This window comes from Helicoverpa armigera, chromosome 3 (assembly GCF_030705265.1).
Source record: "Helicoverpa armigera isolate CAAS_96S chromosome 3, ASM3070526v1, whole genome shotgun sequence".
Lineage (NCBI taxonomy): Eukaryota > Metazoa > Arthropoda > Insecta > Lepidoptera > Noctuidae > Helicoverpa > Helicoverpa armigera.
The window spans coordinates 4,495,446-4,513,767 of NC_087122.1; the positions used below are offsets into that span (position 1 = coordinate 4,495,446).

At 36.0% G+C, this 18,322-nt stretch overlaps 2 protein-coding genes across 2 annotated transcripts in view; both read left to right on the forward strand.

Annotated features, from left to right (window-relative positions):
- Nucleotides 1-2,079: 2,079 nt before the first annotated feature.
- Nucleotides 2,080-18,322, forward strand: part of LOC110383792 (insulin-like growth factor-binding protein complex acid labile subunit) — a 33,003-nt gene continuing 16,760 nt past the window's right edge. The window contains 1 exon segment of the mRNA XM_021344692.3: nt 2,080-2,244. The gene's annotated coding sequence lies outside the window, so the exon portion shown is untranslated.
- The window catches only part of LOC110383764 (protein ref(2)P), an 86,575-nt gene continuing 77,913 nt past the window's right edge, over nt 9,661-18,322 (forward strand). Inside the window, exon 1 of the mRNA XM_064043533.1 lies at nt 9,661-9,665. The gene's annotated coding sequence lies outside the window, so the exon portion shown is untranslated. The remainder of the gene's footprint in view (nt 9,666-18,322) is intronic.

An 18,322-nucleotide genomic window follows, 5' to 3' on the forward strand; every position in this document is an offset into this window, starting at 1 on the left:
TTTTCAGTACATTGCAAACAATTTTATTGCGTTGCATTAAATCCTTTCGAAACCTTGAATCTGTCACTAATGCAATATATTTTCAAGAAACGAGCAATGTCATCTACCTTTCAGGTGACTAACATTTTATTTAAAGCTGTAAATAATTAATTACGACAGGAGGAAAAATGACTGCGTCCAAAAAACTTGCAGTAAGAGCCACTTGATCAATTTAAGCTTTTAAGTATTTAGGTAAGCGTAGAAAATAGAAGATAAGACGTTAATGATTTAGTAGCCAATTAACTTTAAACCCTCTTAACACCGTTTGTGCGAAAGTAGTGTTGTTAAATGCAGATTATGAAGACTTATTTTTCGTTTTTTGGCACCCACTTTTTACATGGGCTTTCTAAATCGGTGGAAGGATTAACATTAATATCTTACGACAGTTATTTCCTCATTTTTGTAATTCTTCTAGTTTGCAATAATTAGTACCTGCTAAAAAGTAGTATGTAGTCTGAAATCAACAAGCCTTAAAATATTTAGAGAAAAATGCCTCTGAAGAAAACTTCGTAGCTCCTAGTCAACGGGCAGAAATCTAATATTTTACCCGCGGCCGTAGTAAAGCACCTTAACTCGTGATCTATGGATTCGCAAGCCCCTACCAATTTATTACATCCTAAATGAAATAATATAAAGACTACTGACTATTCGAAAGTGGACACTGATTCTAGACTCGGATTTATCAGCGGTACGTCCTGGCTGTCGATATGTTCTGAAGTTCCATTAGTAATGCCAGCGAAAGTGGTTCCTTGTGTCAATTATAAAGATAAGTGAGTATACTGCGCTTCTAACTTAACTATGGCAAAACAAACTAGCCAGCGGATTTACTGGAATTCTAAGAAATCAACGTCGTTTATCCGGATCAGTGGTATCCTTAATCGATTAATATTAAGCCACTTCAAATCGATTAAAAAGTACAACAAGAAATTCATGCTCACTAATTTCTTTGACAAAATGGAACGCTACATAAACATAGTACTTACGTCAAAAAAATCACAACAGTACTTTCTATTTGTTAAACATTCAATCAAAAAGCTGCTAATCGATTTTGACTTTCACGATCTGACATCGAACACATTGATAAATCGTTATTACCTCGGTATCGATTAAATGTAGCTTCACACTAGCCGGCTTCGCGTACATAGTCAAAGAGATTCCTTTCAAAACAGCTTTCTGCCTTTATTTGTAAATATGCATTCAATAGGCACTTATTATTACTATTTTATTAAATCAATTTAACGACTAAAGGGGCATAGAATTCTGTGAAAAGCTTCATGCGATTCAAAAAGGTATCCATTTTTGTAACCGTTGGGATACACAGTGGACCCTCGTCGGGTTTCATGAAAACTAATTTATTAAGTAATTTTTTTCCTTGAATCTCTTTTGTATGCCTGTATTTCAGTAATATCGGAAACCTCATTTTTTATGATATCTATTAGCGCCATCTACCGGTTTTCTGTTGAACCTCAGACTCGAGAACTCATCAATAAATTCCGCAGTTGTTACGTGCTCTGTAGTTCAGTGTAAATGATTAAGAATGTTGCATTTTCCGCTAGATGGCAGCACTCCAAAAACTTTTCCATGGAAGTTAGTTTTATGGGCTCTTTCGTTTCAACTTTCTAGAAGTTTTCATGCCGTATTTTATTTGTCTGGAGGCCAGATGCGTTTTTGGGGATAAGTATTTCAGGTTAAGCTACTTATTGACGATAATATAAGCCATAGTCATGTTCTGTGTCTGGCTCGCCTTATTTTATTTGAATCATTAATACAGTCACGCAAACCGCAGCTATTCACTGTTAGAATAGGTAACACGAAACGTGAAGCTAGGACTATAATTCTTTTTTGCTTAATTTTTCGAGACAAACGAGCAAATATCAGACTTGACATTGTTCAATTTATTCGACGTACCGGTGATATAGGTTGCTGCACCGCAGGTAAAAAGCGAAGTTGATTTCAATAGTGCTATCTCTTTCTAGGCAGAGGTGAATCGCCCGGCACAGAAAAGGTAAGAGGCCATCTGGCTTCACGTCACCGTTCAAACAAGGCTTGCCTTCCTAGTCTGCGCTGTACTCGACAAACGACGAACGAACCGGCGGCGCGGCGCCATTGCTCTCGACGTATCCGCACGAACGTGACTGTGCCTGGTTTTCGCTTGTTTTTCCATCATCGATCGTGTTAGAACATCATTACTGCGCAGTGTAAAAGGTAAGGTACTTTTAAGTTGTTTCGGAAGCAGTGCATCTTGTTTCGCGAAGTGAGTGTCAAGGAAGCGACAGTTTAGTGGGCTAGCTGGAGCTTTCTCGTTTATTTATGCAAAGAATTTACCGAGGGCGGTGTGTACATACAGGCGAGTCGGAGGCTCGGAGGCGAGGCGCGGCGCGCGGCGCTGCCTCCGCCGCCTGCGCACCCTGCGCTCATCATACATTCAATGTGTCAATTTTGGTAAATCACGTGCCAGTTGCCTATCGTGTTCAGTGTTTCTGTGACTTGTGTATACTGTAGTGTCCCCTGGTGTTGCGTTTCGTGATATAACAACAGCTGTCCTCTCTGGAGACAATAAGGTTACTACAGTTTCTTTGTGTTGTGAAACTTGTGTGCATTCGTCTTCATTTCTCGCGCTGACGCATGACGTTACTTACAACTTACTTAAGTAATTATCCTTGAGTTTAAGAGTCTTATCATGTTTGATATTTATTGTGAAGTTATATTAATTTGTTATAACATCGACACGTTTTCAGTAAAAAACATTTATTAACAAAGGCAAAGTTTTTGTCGAGATAAGGAGAAGAATACACCTACACAAAGATAATGCTTGATTCATCGTTTCCTCGGTACAAAACAATGTAATCGGCCAAGATAAGACAATCTCTAGCCCTAATTGTCGTCCTTCATATCATAAAAGTAATATAGTCGACCCTTGTCGCCAAGTTAATCCATTTCATAAGTCTGTATCAGTACTTATTGGTAGAAGAGAAATTACTCAATGATGAGTCTCATGCCCTTAACACGGGACCTATTTTTTATAAAGTAAATACATATGTAAAGCTAACAATTACTGAAGGCCAGGTGGCTTTAAACTGGAAATTGCATAATGAGTTCGAAGAAATTGCAGCAGCGGAGCTTTCACTCACAATTTAACCTATTCATTGCACGTCGTGCGTCTGTCCATCGCACAAAAACTTTTCACGAAACTTCTGTATTTAGCCTCAAGTTGGTGACATCAGACCTTTCACGGCCAGACAAGCGATACAAGGAAAAGAACAATTTGTTCACTTTGTGTATTACAATCCAATGTCTCCATAACACGTCGTGTATTGAAAATGTGTGAAGTTGTAGACGACACTGACGACATAAAGACAGTTGTTACAAGTGGTCTTCTAATAAAACCTGACCTTCGCGGAGTACGTGCCAGAGCGAATGTCTACACTCTCCATTATCATACCCTAATGATTAATGGAGGCCTTCTTTGGAACGAAATCCTAATTAAATTTGAACGCAGCCTTTTCTTTTTTACGACGTCTGCTTTCTGACCCAAATGATTCATCAAAGGAAGTCTTGAACCAATCTGGACGCCTAGTTTGTTACGCATTGTAAAAACTTCTACGTCAATCAGTTACATTTCCAATAAGCAATATAATATCCTATTGTTCTGCAGTGGATAAATCAATGGTTCCATTTAATCGGAGCCAATATTTTCTTAAACTTGATTTATTTTTACGACAAAGTGACATTATTTACAACTTTACCATTGTTTTCGTTTTCTCCTCGTGTTTATTCAGTAACTGATACTTTAATTACGTTTGAATTATTTGACACTGCTATTTGCTGTTGTACACTTGAATGTATTTTTAGTTCAGTCGTAATAAACGCCATAGCTTCATTTAAACCTCTCCAATTGAAGCTAAATTTGAATGGGTTTGTCTGTACCTATGCTCCTCGGCTTTAGAGCAATAAAATCCCAATTGTCGGCGCGTTTCCTGTCATTACATTCATGTCATGGCGCACACAATATTAAAAAACCGTTTGTATTATTATGGCTATAACAAGATTTCCTATTTCTGTCAATAAACCACAATTGAGGTTGGTTTTACATAATTATCTGGGAATATGACAGATGAAAACTAACGAAGCATGTAATTTGCTAAATGATTGACCTAATTGTGCCCATTAAAAGCATGCAGACCGCAAGACGGACATGACATCAGACGGACTAGCATAATTTGTGGATGGTAACAATCAATCGGCTCAATTGATCTAGCGACCGGTCGCGGATAAAGGCAAGGCTATGCGCCCGCGCATGGCGACGCGACGACGCGGCGCATAACACGGTCATGTGATCCTTTACAGTGAACGAACAACTTCCAACATTCTACTGAATGATTTTTAAAACTATTTGGAAGACACCGTTAGCTGAAATCGGACCTGATGTCGAGCAGTCCTCATTTGTAAAATTTTACAATAATTCCGTTAGCTTGGCTCTTGTTAAGCTAAAATTTATGACCACTTCAAAAGACGCTGATTTCCATTTAAAGAGAGCTGATCAAGTTATTACTCAACCAGTAGCGAATGAATAATAAACTGTACCTCGAAAGTGGAATAACTTAAATGTCCTCTTTTGTTTTTCTTCATATTTGAAGAAACCGCGACTGTGCCAGCTTCTTCGCTGAACACAAAGGCTAGTTTGAAGAATAATTGATTCAACTTTCATGAATTCTAATATTCCAAATAATTCTTATATTCAGTGTGAATCAAGTTTCTCATAACAATAACAATGTTGACGACTGTGCAAAATTAATTTAAGGTTTTATTAAACTCGACCATAACGGTTACATGTAGGTATTGATTAACATTCTGTTGACTAAATTGAGATTTAAATTATTGAAACTTTGATGTAAATATATCGCGCTTTTTTAAACCAAATGTTAAGTGATACTTAACAGGTCAAAATTTTGTTTATATATTTTAGTATTTTTGAGGTCAATAAACTATAGTCTTTGAATATTTCCCACGTGTTGTCGATGCGCGTAATAACATTATAGAGCACCGCAGCACTAACAATAAACTAATTAATCATCTTTAAGCATCACTTCCCACGGTTATTGAAAACTGAACATATTGTAGAAACATACCTCTTTCCACTTCCAAAATTCAATACTTTTATTGTTTGCATAGGTTTCTGATCGAACCGGCAAAGTTTACCTGCTATTCTGAAAGCTAATATATATTATCAAGATCTGATGCCACATCAGTGATTTAAAAAGTCTGTATGGCGGTACATCATAAAGATGGAGAAAAACCTAATGGTGCAAAACGCGTCTACCTAAGGGCAGGAATGGAGAGCCGCTCGTGTTCTCAGAACCGCACGGGGCATTCCAGACATTCTGCTAGCTGCACGCAAACCCTTTATTCAGCACGACCGCGCCGACTGCTTCCAAACAGTTTTATTTGCATTTTAAGGAAATCACTTTAATTATTACCGCTCCGGGTGTTTTACATTTCATCTTAGGATGCGTTTACGCTCAGAAATGCGCATAAATCTCCACGCCATGGTGACATGCAATGATAAGGGCAAAACACAATCTTCAAACGATTATATTGTTACAAGTACAGAGCACAAACCAAATAAAAACTAAATTGTGGTTCTAGAAACATCGTTTGTAGTTTGTAGTATAATAACACTATTAGCGTCTTTAACGACTATTTTTGTGTCTCATTCACGTCACGTGGTATTTGTTATCGATGCTACATTGTTCTATTTATACATATTCAATTAAGATCTCTCCACGATACTATGCGCTTCGGATCCTGACAAAATATTCTCGTTAGTAATTACATATTCATACCAAAATCACACAAGCGGTGCATATTTTGCAGACTTGTCAAACATGACGTCAGCCTCACCGAGGCTTTATTTGACTTCATAAAAACATGTAACAAGCAAAATCGTTACACCTGTATGTTATTGTATTGTGCAAGGTCTTTCGATAACTATTCTCCTCGTGTTATATTGCATCAGCGTCAATTTTATTAGGGTTATCGCTTAGGGTCTAAGGATTTAAAAATACGTTTGTTGTTTCGCCACATTGCATGCATAAACCAGGCATTATTTTCTCAACAACGTGCGAGTTCTTAACAATCTGCTATTCCTAATTGTTGCACGTGCTCTTGAATGCGTTTCTAAATCCTAAAATAGGATATATAGTCGGCAAACATTAGCTCCTTCTGTAACCCGCATGCCAAAGTGTACAGTGTACCTAGATGCGAATGAACGTACTCAAATACGTATGTAGTTCTAAGCTACTCTTATGTGGGCTTGTGGCCGTCACACTTGGTGACTCCGATGACATCACTGAACGTACTTTGTCACTTCATTGTTGGACTGCATTTAATTCTCCATTTATTATAACAAAACAAGACACTCGTACTAACACTATTTGAGACGATGACAACATGATACTAGACACTAGTGCTTACTCGGCTCGATACTTGGCCAAAGCGTTGCAATCGAGTTTGTAATTCATTACCTTTCCTCATTAGTCATGCCATTGTTGTCTTAATTGTAGAGGCATGACGGATTTTGAGATTTTATCGAATAACCTTTTTAGGTTAACATGGTTCTATACACTTGCCCATTATCTTAATTTTTCATACATTCATTCTTCTATCTAAAATCGGAAATACTTACTTACGATTACGAAGTTTAGATCACTAATAGATACGGAGAGAAAATTGTAATATCTGATGCAATTTCTGAAGTAATAATCGAAGCGATTAGGTTTTAGCTCGATAATGAATTTAACAAACTGAAATACTCGTACGCTAGCGACGTGCAACGGTGCAAAATAAGGTTTAGAGACGTTGGCAACTCCACGAGTGAATGTAATAGCGAGTCGAGTGTGAGGGCTCGTATAGATTTGATGGTTATTTTAACGGCCTTCGAAATCGCCTTAATCGGTGACTCAGGTATTTTTAAGAAACCATAGCTACGACGGAAGCTGCCCAGCCAGCGTACGAAACCGATGACGGAGAAAAATTTCACTTTTAAAATCCGGTCCGTTTAACTGAGTTTAAACATTTTAGCCAATTAAGTCTCCTCGGTAAAGCTGAATCGCTAAAGTTTTTGTGATGGCAGAAATTAAACCATTAGATAAAAGATATCGAAAGTATTTATAACGAGGTCTGATTCATCGTTTTGTGTAAATTGATGGAAATTGAAACGTTCAAAGTTTTGTATTGTGGTGCTATTTTATTATCACCTGTCCGAATGTGGCTTTCTTATGTTGATGAAATGACCATGATGATGAAATGATATGAAAATTTAACTTTGGTAGTAGAGCCACGAACTGCTTTTATATCACTTACAACAAACGTCAAGGAATAACTCAATCTTGTCTATCAGTTGTAATGTTGCGTAACTAATCACGAGCGCTTAATCAAACCTTTGCACAACAATCACCTTTAGTTCACATTTAAATTTACCAACACTAGATAGCCCATTAGTCATTAACCATTCATTATGACAAGTAAACCAATGTGTATGTGTGGGTAATATGTGAGACGTTTCATTTTTTAAACGTTATACGTAGGTACTTCGTTTGCCTTAACACCTGTTGTTATTTTCCCAATTAGGTAAAATTATAAAGCATTATAAATACGTTTTGTCTGGTTATTCCGACGTACAAACAACAAACAGTACCTACAAACTCAACTACGTTCATTATCATTCATTTTCCTGATAACCTGAATAGCTGAGTTTATCATGAAAAACTTTGGCATTTCTACATGTTGGCGTCATAATGCCAACATGAGGACAAAAACGTAACATGGCGGCGTATAGACACAGACTCCTATTCGAAATAATAAGCAAAAACTAAATGAAGCTTTAATGGCACTCGCGAACTCTTGACTCCATCGTACAATTAGACACAACTACCTAATATACCAAACCATAATATAGACAAAACAAGCGACTGTGAAACAAGTTTCTAGTCTACAGCCGAAGCTAAGCATTTTCTTGAAACCAGAGACGAAATGATCAAACCTCTTAGTAATTTGGCCGCTACACTTCTTATCGCTCAGGAATTTCTAGATCAAACAATGAAGCATTATAAAAACAAGTTATTTTGATCCATACGGACAATCTTTCTAGAAGAGGGAGATAAGACTTATTTAACTCAACCACCCCTGACACACCTGTGTACCAGTCATTTCTTTATGTACACATACACCATTGAAACACGTGAAGAAATTGAAAATCATTTAGTTAAAATTGTTGCAGTATGATTTTAGAATTTAGACTAACCATTTACTTACGTCACTGGCTCGCTAGTTATTTAACTAAACAATTACGTCTGGCTATGCATCAGTGATCCGCAATGAGCCATTTGAAGTAATCCCTCGAGGACAATAAAACGGTCATGCTTCTTAGCTTCCTTGAAACTCTATGAAGTCTTCACGGAGCAGTTTGTTTTATTCGCAAGCTTTAACTTATAAACCATTTCTAACAATAGTTTAATACTCTGCTAATGGGTCGTCACTAATTTCATTATTGTTTTATCACTCTCCAACTACTCGTGTTCAAAAACTCCAACCAAAAGGTCGTGTTTCGTTGAAAATTTTCTTCCTCAACAAAGGAATTTATAAATATCTTGACTTTTGTTCAATGTTATTGAAGTGTTCTCAGTGAATTATGTTTAAAAAGCTTCTCTTTTGTCTCGATTTTTTTGTCGAGTGGAAGAGAGACGGCAAGTCAGCCATTCATATACATTACGATTTGTAACCGCACAGCTTGCGTTCCCCACTAGTTGCATTCGATTTCTCGGTCAAATTGAAAAGCCCCTTGTCGAGTGGATTCTCGTTGAAAACTGTGCGTATCTAATGCAGCCGGTTGTTCTGTGGGTGTGTTTTTATTTCTGTAGGTAAGCGTCGGCGGCAATAAGTAATAAGGTAAACATTAAGCAAGTGAGGCCGCGACTCGTCTGAGCAAGATTCTTAGCTCGTTATAATCGACGTCTTAGACATCAATCGTTTGATGTTCTTGAATAATGTGTGTCACTTCAGTTCTTCTTATGTTATTTACATTTCAATACTTTACTGCCGTGACGTCTTTCTTTCAATGTGACTTTGTATTTAATTTCAGCAGATTTGCGTCTTAAGTTTATTTCAAACAAAATCTTCAGTTATTTTCCTAATCCTTAGATCTACACATTCCTCATTTGCAGTAGGTAGTTTCTACTACTTCCTCCGCTTAGTTAATTAGAGGCATGTGTAAGTTGATAACCCACGAGGTAGAATGCTTCAGATAAGAGGTCGTAGTAACGGGTAGCCGACACTAACTTTATCTTCCACCAACGGTAAATCCTTGTTTACATTTTCGACGGTTAAATCCACTTATGGTGCAAAACTGCGTGATTCTGAGAACAATTTTGTAATTATTATTGTTGTTATTGAATCTCTCACAGTTTTTTAATTGTAAATATTGGCTTTAAGCCACGGAGCTTGCAATTCTAAGAAGTAAATGTTAAGTAAGCGTTAAATCGCTAGTCAAAAAGTAAGCACGTATTAACCACAAGATTGGTAAACACAATAGACGGTTTCATTATGATTGATTTGTTTAGTTTTTTTCTTCATTATTGGATACTGTTATTGACTTTAAGTGTGTTGTACGGAAATAAAATTAATATATTTTTCGACTAATAATTGAGACTTCTGTGGTCAACTTCTCCTAAAATAAAATAATAAGTAGGTACTTACATAATAGACATCGAGACAAAAAATCCGTGCAAATACTAAATGTCTATGTATCTTACTCAGTGAGTTTACACTTTGGTATTTGGCACAGAATAATAAACCAGTGCAAACCAATGTTTGTTCTGCTTCATCCTTCATATGAACATGAAAATTTTGTTTCTCAGATTACTCGTATCATAATATCAAAACATGTTTGAGATTGGAATTTGATCTAATTTAAATCTGGAACAGTCAATCTCGCACTTCGTACCACAAGCTACAGACACAAGAAGAAAATTGTGAAAACCTCAAATAAAACTCAAAATTATTAATCTCTTGTTTTGGCTTTTGTGTTTTGATGACACCAATTATGATCTGTGGTCATTCATATCTAACTTTGTTGTAGAATTTAATTGAAAATTAGGAATAACATAGAATTGCCCAAATCTTTATCTCCTCCTTAGAAATCTCTCAATTCATGTCCCAAAGTTACCAGTTTGCGCGTGAACAAAGAACTTATACAAAGAAAGAAATAAGTGAGTTGTTAAAACATCAATTTCAGCATAATACAATGGTCAAGCCAGAATATAATGTACCGTTTCTCGTAATGCGCAGTTACACTGATCGATTTTGCATGGACATTCATATTGGAACGCTGGCCGATAACAGACACGCTGCATGTTTTTGGCACATTACTTTTTAATCAAAACTTCGCCTGCTTTTCTTGGTTATAAAATTGCCTTTCGAAGATCCCTATTGCAATGTCGTTGCTGTCATTTGTTTCATCTATTGTTTTTTTAAAGTTTGGAATACTCTTTCACATTGATATAGGTATTATGTACTTATGATATAAAGAAAACAGTATTCCGTACTTAGTTCACTGCCTTTAGTTTAAGGATTTTCCAAGAAAAGCTTCTCCCTATACAACTTGGTTTTATTACTCATTGTAAATGGGAAATTAAGGTTACTAATGTGTCGATAATTGAAACTTCCCAAGCGATGTGACCTCTTTCCATCGTGCTAGTTAACCTCTTGAATCACGACTGAACTTTAAATTGTAGACTCTTTAGTGCACCCGCTGTTGTTTATGATTTGAATCTATTTATAGCGCTTAGATTTGTATTCAGAAGTAGTTCCGAATAGCTGGCTAGCCGCTGGATTTTCTGAATAGCCTTGTTTTGTTACAAAACAACACATTTGCACATACGTACATACTAATGCTACAGCAACACATGTAAATATTCTAATATACCAAAGCTACACCCCATATTTACATCAGGGCACATTGTTTCACCTTTATCCATAAAAAATGCTAGCTACCCATGAAAAACGCAGCCTGAAAAATATTGACATTATTAGCATAGGTAAATAACAGTTGCGGTTGAAATTGAATACCTATGAATAATATTGAATCATTTACCTACATAGGTGCATCACTTGATTACATACATATTATTTAAATTACATTGAGAATTGCTTACAAATACAGCGACATTTTCACAAAGTTTGGATCTCCTAGAAAATAATCCTCTATAACAATGATGATGTTTATACACAGGTTGTGAACATATCTAGTCATAAAGTATGTACTATGTACTTATAGGTTCAGCATTATGTAATGAGTAAGCTATGACTTCAACGCACACACGGTGACTGTAAAGTGGTACCACCGGTATCTTGAATTAAATGTACTAGGAACTGTTTGTATTGAATAAAGGTATTTGTCTGTCTGTTCTCTATTTAAATGGTAAATAAATATTGAGTTTTCTCAGGACTGTCAAAGATTACTTGATAGGTCTTTTATACATTAAGCATGCTGGAGTAGGTAATAGATTGACCTTCCATGGTTCGTTGTGTAAAGTCTAAAGTGCGTTTTGTGTGCCCTAGTAAAAGACAATAAAGGAACAAATAAAGTATTTAAATCAAACCTAACACTACAAAAGATTTGATTCAGTAGTATTAACAGTCAACTTAATAATATATTGCATTGGTCGCCGAGGGTGATCGATAAGTACTCTACAATGAATGTCAACGATCGGGACAAAGTCAATGACTAAAGAAAAGCTTTTGTTCAGGCCAATAATTTCAGGACAGCCCTTATAACATTGTCACGCCGTTCACAATTCTTATTTCAAATTATGTCTTCATACTCCAATTTTTACAATTCATTTGTTTATTTAAACAGCGTTCTTTGCCGTTTTCTGTTTTTTTTTAGAGCAATAGTGTTGACTGCAACAGCTGAAACTCGATATCATCATCATTCTCCTGTCCTTATCGAATTTTTGTTTGGGATCGGCGCACAATGTTTTCTCCTTCCATACTCTTCTATCTGCTGTCACGGCAATACTGGAACTCGATATCTCAGAGTATTTACCACTAGACCTGAGCAACTAGCATCGATATTCAGTTCAAACGATACTTTACTATTCTCCCCACGCCTGCGATAATTAAAAGGGTTAGGTACCACATGTGGGACTATAAATTGTGATATCATCGGTGTACCTACGAGCTGAAGTGTTAATGCCTCTTAATACATCCAATGCCACGACTCCGTCCAATTGATTTATTTTAGTCGATGACGCGTGTCAGCCTAGGCACACACAGCATACATCTCTGATGGTTCAAGGACAAATAAGGTAGCAACATACATTATCACCTGTATGTTAAGGACGATGCGGTCAGATGTTTCGTATACAGTCTTATTTTTTGCAGGCCGTACATGGCTGTAGAATTAAAGCGACAAAAAGTCGCAATTTTTTGCCCATCTGTCGGCTAAGCGTCATGTGGTCTTTTGTCTATTCTCTACACACACTATAACACCTACACCTTGATTTAGATATGTACGCATACGATTTGTATCAACTACGTTCATCTCTTTATCAATTTAAATTGTATCAGAAATGTCTCACTATTAATCTAGACAGAGAAAGTTATTTTTCTTTAAAATCGATAATCACACCTAGACATGAACCTGTACCCGTACGATATTATCTAGCTATCCAGCCCGTGCTATTATCACGCCAGATAAGTGTTATCATTTGTTATATCAGCTCAAATACAAATAATACTGATCACTGAATGTACTTAGTCACGCCTACCAGAGGTTTATCGGCGTCAATAAACCCTTTTGTGACGACCTCCAAAACAGCAGGAGGTGCTCAATTCGAGAATGCATATTTTAGGCTTTAAAGTAAGAATATAACATATTAATTGAATTTTTGTACCAAAATCATATACTTTAGAGCTAAGGTCAACCTGTTTACCGCAGATGTCATGTTTCTTGCCTGTTTAAAGGCCTCAAATATAGCTTTATAGCTTCATTTCGTTCTAAATGTCGTCTTTAGCAAAGATTTGAAGGCACTAGAACTAACACGACCATTTTAAATGCATGAGATAGTTACGGAGGAGGCGTGGCCTACCTGCGCCGGAGCATAAATCATTGCAAATAATGTGTAGATTTACAATTCAGCTCATGACCTCAGGAAGATATACGAGTCGTATTCGAGGAGACCAAATTAGTGTCTGAGTGTTTGGCGCCTTTTGAATTATATGCGATACATAAAAGGCGGAGGTGACAAAGTTATATATCTTGTTAAATACATGTAAAAAAACCGGCCAAGTGCGAGTCGGACTCGTGAGAAGGGTTCCGTAAATCATAAATCAACCTATCTCAAAACTATAAGAGATACTTTGATCAAACCAAAATCGTTGAAAGAGTTAATTAGCATGCATCACCTCTATTTTGAATTTTATACCCGTAGTTATAAAAATAGAGGGAAATTTTACGACTTTGAGAGCTGATATCTCAAAACCGTTCACTTTAAGAAAAATTTTTTAGAAAACTTATATAATTTTAAAAGACCTTTCCATTGATACCCCACACGGGTATGTACATCGAAAAAAATTTCATCTTTAAAGGCCTCAGTTACATGTATGGGGCCCCAATTTTTTTACTATTATTAGCTTTTGTAGCGGTTCTACAACACATATTCCCATCATTTCATCACTGTAGTACTTATAGTTTCCGAGTAAATCGGCTGTGACAGACGGACAGACGGACAGACGGACAGACGGACAGACGGACAACATACATGACGAAACTATAAGGGTTCCGTTTTTGCCATTTTGGCTACGGAACCCTAAAAAGGCGTACCTATCTGAATATTTAATATAGATCTCTGTCCTTTCATGTTTATAGAATAAAGAAGAAAGTGTGGGTGTTGCTGTCTGAAAATAAACCATTGTTGTTATATCGGTCAATAACGTTCCGATGCGATGTAGCGATTACAGTTAATTGATAGAATACGGCTATTTTTGTCTCCACATACATTGGTCATAAAAATAGATATTCAATTGTTTGCGTAAGAGTTAATTACCATTTGGTAAAAATCTGTAATTTTCCATACGAAATGTTGTTGTTTGACTATGATGAAAAAGTACTTATACAACATTTATAACTGTATGAACAGTATAGTACTAATTCTACGATCAGAATTGAGCGTGGGAGCCTGCCCGCCCGTTAGTATCGAACACCCATAGAAAACGTATTTAATATCTTTAGAATGAATAGAAATTTTATTACTGTGAATAAATCTGAGCATCTAAAGGGTTTATAAGCCCGAACTGATGCTAGCCGTAGTTATGACGCGATAAATAAGTGATTGTAAGGAGTTTAGAAGTGGGACAACTGGGGGTTTCTACGCGGAGGTCTGATGTGCGTCTTCTTACATCATTATTTTGAAGTTATTTACCTAGTGCCAGTACTGTAATGTGGCAGAGAACAGCACCATATTAGGACTTTATCGTCTTTAGAACTGACCTGATAGGAATTTGACACTTTTAGATGCAATACAGGCTGTTACAATTTATTTACGTATTAATGTTCGAAGTTGTCTGGTTATACCTAAGGAATGTGGAACAGTCTTAATGCCAAGCTTGAAATTGTCTTGATTTTCATAACACCCCACAAACAGGTTTAAACACAACAATACAGATTAGCCAATTGGTCTATTCCAGTAACTGCTGCGACGAAAACAATAGAATCAATAAATTTAAGTGCATTACTAACAATAGAAGTTGTGGTACGGTCATGCACAGTAATAAAACTGTCAGAAAAAAGGTTATTATAACCTATTTTTCACCATTATGACTATGCCTTGAATGGCCATGTCTTGCTAGCCAAGAAGTATGATTTTAAAGAACTTAATATCAATCGTGTACAATTCTCAGACTAGGTTCTTTGCTTTTAACACTCGCTGCAATTTATATTTACGTTGTGCCTCAGAAAAGACACAGAGTCAGTTTAACGTCAAAGAGATATTGTTTATCCATGTTTTTAATGGTTAAACAATGTCTCTTTGGCACTTGAGTTCTAAGTAACAGTCAAACTTTGCAAGTCTAGACAGAGAATAGAATAATCTTAGCACGTGCTAAGTACCTCATATACTTTATCTTGTATAGCTCTCAATTCTGAAATGAAGTTATGCAAACTCTTCAAAGTCTGCATTCTTCCTCTATATCTCTATAGTGAAGTGTTGATCGTATTCCTTAGCCTTTATAGCTAAGCTTGAAATAAAACGAGTGTTCCGGGCGTTATCACCAGATAGTAACGTTCAATTAGATGGAATTGGCGAGAATGGCGTTAAAGACCAATGACTAAGCACTACTTGTGACTCAAATAGAATACTATTGTTTAATGCACTACCTGGTATTTAAACAATACTTTGTTTGTGCCTTGTTTACTTCCTGAAGAGACCTTTCAGTCGTACTCGGTGATAGCGTAGTAGTTAGAGTAGTAGTTTATTCGGTGATAGATAGTAAAAATGTATTGAGTGGCATTCTAATATTATTCAAGCATAGCAGATGCTTTCGTTTTAATAAACTAATGTCGCCTTTTTATATATAAAACCGTAGAGGTTTCATCAGAAGATATCATAATAAAAATTATGCATGATGAGTACAAAATACGGCAAAGAGATCCTTCTTCATGTTTATTCTACTCCTTCATGGTTTTCCTTGACATAAAAATCCCTATTTCCTAATTCTAACAAAACTTTTAATAATGCCTACTCTCTAAGTTTATACAAAACGTGGGTGTTAACCACACGATCCGAGTTTAGTCACTATTAAGTAAGTTTCGTATAATCAGACAAGGCAATAAAGGCGCCAAGCAAACACGACGCCATTTTATGTTCACGCACAGAGTTAATTTCGCGCCAACATGGGATGTGCTGTGACCCAGATGACATTTAATTGTAAAACGTCAATTAAGGTTGATACAAAGTTTCTATAAATACTTTTCATGATGTAATATATAATTATTTTATTTTCTAGATACGCTTTTGTGTACTTACCTGAAACAAAAATCTGTTGGGTACCTTTTAATATGTTTAACTGCCACTTTTGAGGAAAATCTGCAAAATTCATGCAAAACAAACTCTTCGACTGTTTCATCAGAGTTTCAGTACTTTTCGGTCTTACAACGCCAATAACAATAACACAATAACTTGTTTTCATGAAATATGCAGCAGTAATGTAAATAATCTGAATTTCGTTGAATGACGTTCAACGCATAAAAGCATGCCAAACAAACAATATTTTGTAATAGTAATAACAGTTCAAAGAAGCTGAAACGGTCTACTGGGTCACAGAACTAGTTGAAAAACCTAAAAACCCCATAACCATCCCAGAATTACGTCGTTTTACAAGCTTTTACACCAGACAACAAAAAGACGATAAAATACTAATAAAACTTTGTGAAAATTCAATCGTCTGGCACGTAAAACTGTAACCTATCATTTAACCTTTCCGATATGGGTCAATGTCCCGTTGGATTTAGTGCTATGTATAACGTGATTATAGTATAGTACAATGTCGCTTCATGGACCACGATTTATGGTGCCATGGCATTTATGGACACAATGAAACGTACAAGCTTTGTACGACGCGATGACGGAAACACATAGAAAATGTAGCTATGTATGCGCAGCGTGGCGGCTGTCTGGGCATAGGAAAATAGTTGAAGCGATTACTTCATACGTTTTATGCGCTCCTGGTACCTCAGCTTCGTATGTGTCATGTGTTAAAATTAAATTAAATAGGTTTAAATTGATACAAGATTATTAATCGAAAATTAACAAAATACTTAACGAGAATATTAATATAAATGTGCCGTGCAGGTGTTTAGGTATTGCGTTAAAAATCCAGTTCGTTCAATGACATTTGGAGCTAAAATAAATTATTACGTCACTATGTTTCTAGTTAATACACAAAACTTTTAAATTAATTATGCAGCTTTTGTAGTTCTTTGTATTTCTTCAACTGCATTTTAGGAGGAAAAAACAAAATAAATGATGCTACTGTGTTAACCCCTTTTATGTAAAAATGGCCATATATGTATAAAATCCCTCTATATACTCTACAGAAGTTTAATATAGGTACTTAGTTTGCCAGGTATTTGCTTCGTGTTCTAAATTACTATAGTAGGTAATTATAAGCGGGTCACATGCTAGCACGGCGCTCAGTTTAATTGGTACGGAGAATTCAAGCCGCTTGAACGAAGACAGGAAATCATAAAGGATCGAATTTCAGCTGCTTGGGAACCGCTTTAAATGGGCTCCAACTTATTATTTAATTTAAACGATCGTGTTCACCTAAGTAGGTATTTATAAAAATAAGCTGTTTTAAGCATTTGAACGTATGTGTTTACAGTTAGCTTCAAAACTAGCTTTGAATAAATCAACGTTTTCAAAACTTCCAAAGCCCGTGTTGTCGATATCTTACCAGAGTATTCATCTACTTATTTTGCATGCATATTTATTTTCCTCGTATACTTATAAACCCATATTTTTGTAACAACGTGTTCCTTAGTACCTACGTAGTATGAACTCATTTGTATTTCTTATACAATGGCCATTGAGTATTCGCACCACGAAAGAAATAAGCTGATATTTTTTCGATCTAACCATACCAAACTTATTCAATTAAACTTATTGGTCTTGATAGACTTCAATTGTTTTATGAAACATAAAACGAATAGCTAAGTACAGGCGATTCAAACAGTTGGTTTCATACTTCGTTCGTTCTGCCCCTTAACCACGTGCGTTGTTGATGTAAGGTGACCCCCCAACGAAATTTCTAAAGCTAGCCTGCCTGTGGTTTATACACACGAAAGCGCGTCCGCCCCAAATGTTTTGAATTTCGTACTGTGTTGCAATATTTACAGGATATTTAGTTATTTTTGAATGGATTTGGAACCACAATAATATCAAATATATTAGTCATCATTTATCCTCATTGTTCCAATAATATCGAATCACATACATATGAGTAATATCACTAATAGGGAAAACAATTAACTATCGGAATAGCTACCCATAAGGAAACAAGTCTTAAGTGATATTTACAATAACATAATTACACAATAATTATATCATTGTTAATTAGGTACATATTATCTAAAGCAAATAATGGTAAACCCCAGTACAGCAAAATATATCTATAAACATAATTTCAGAGGATTTATAATTTTTACAGTACCTATTCATAAATTCTT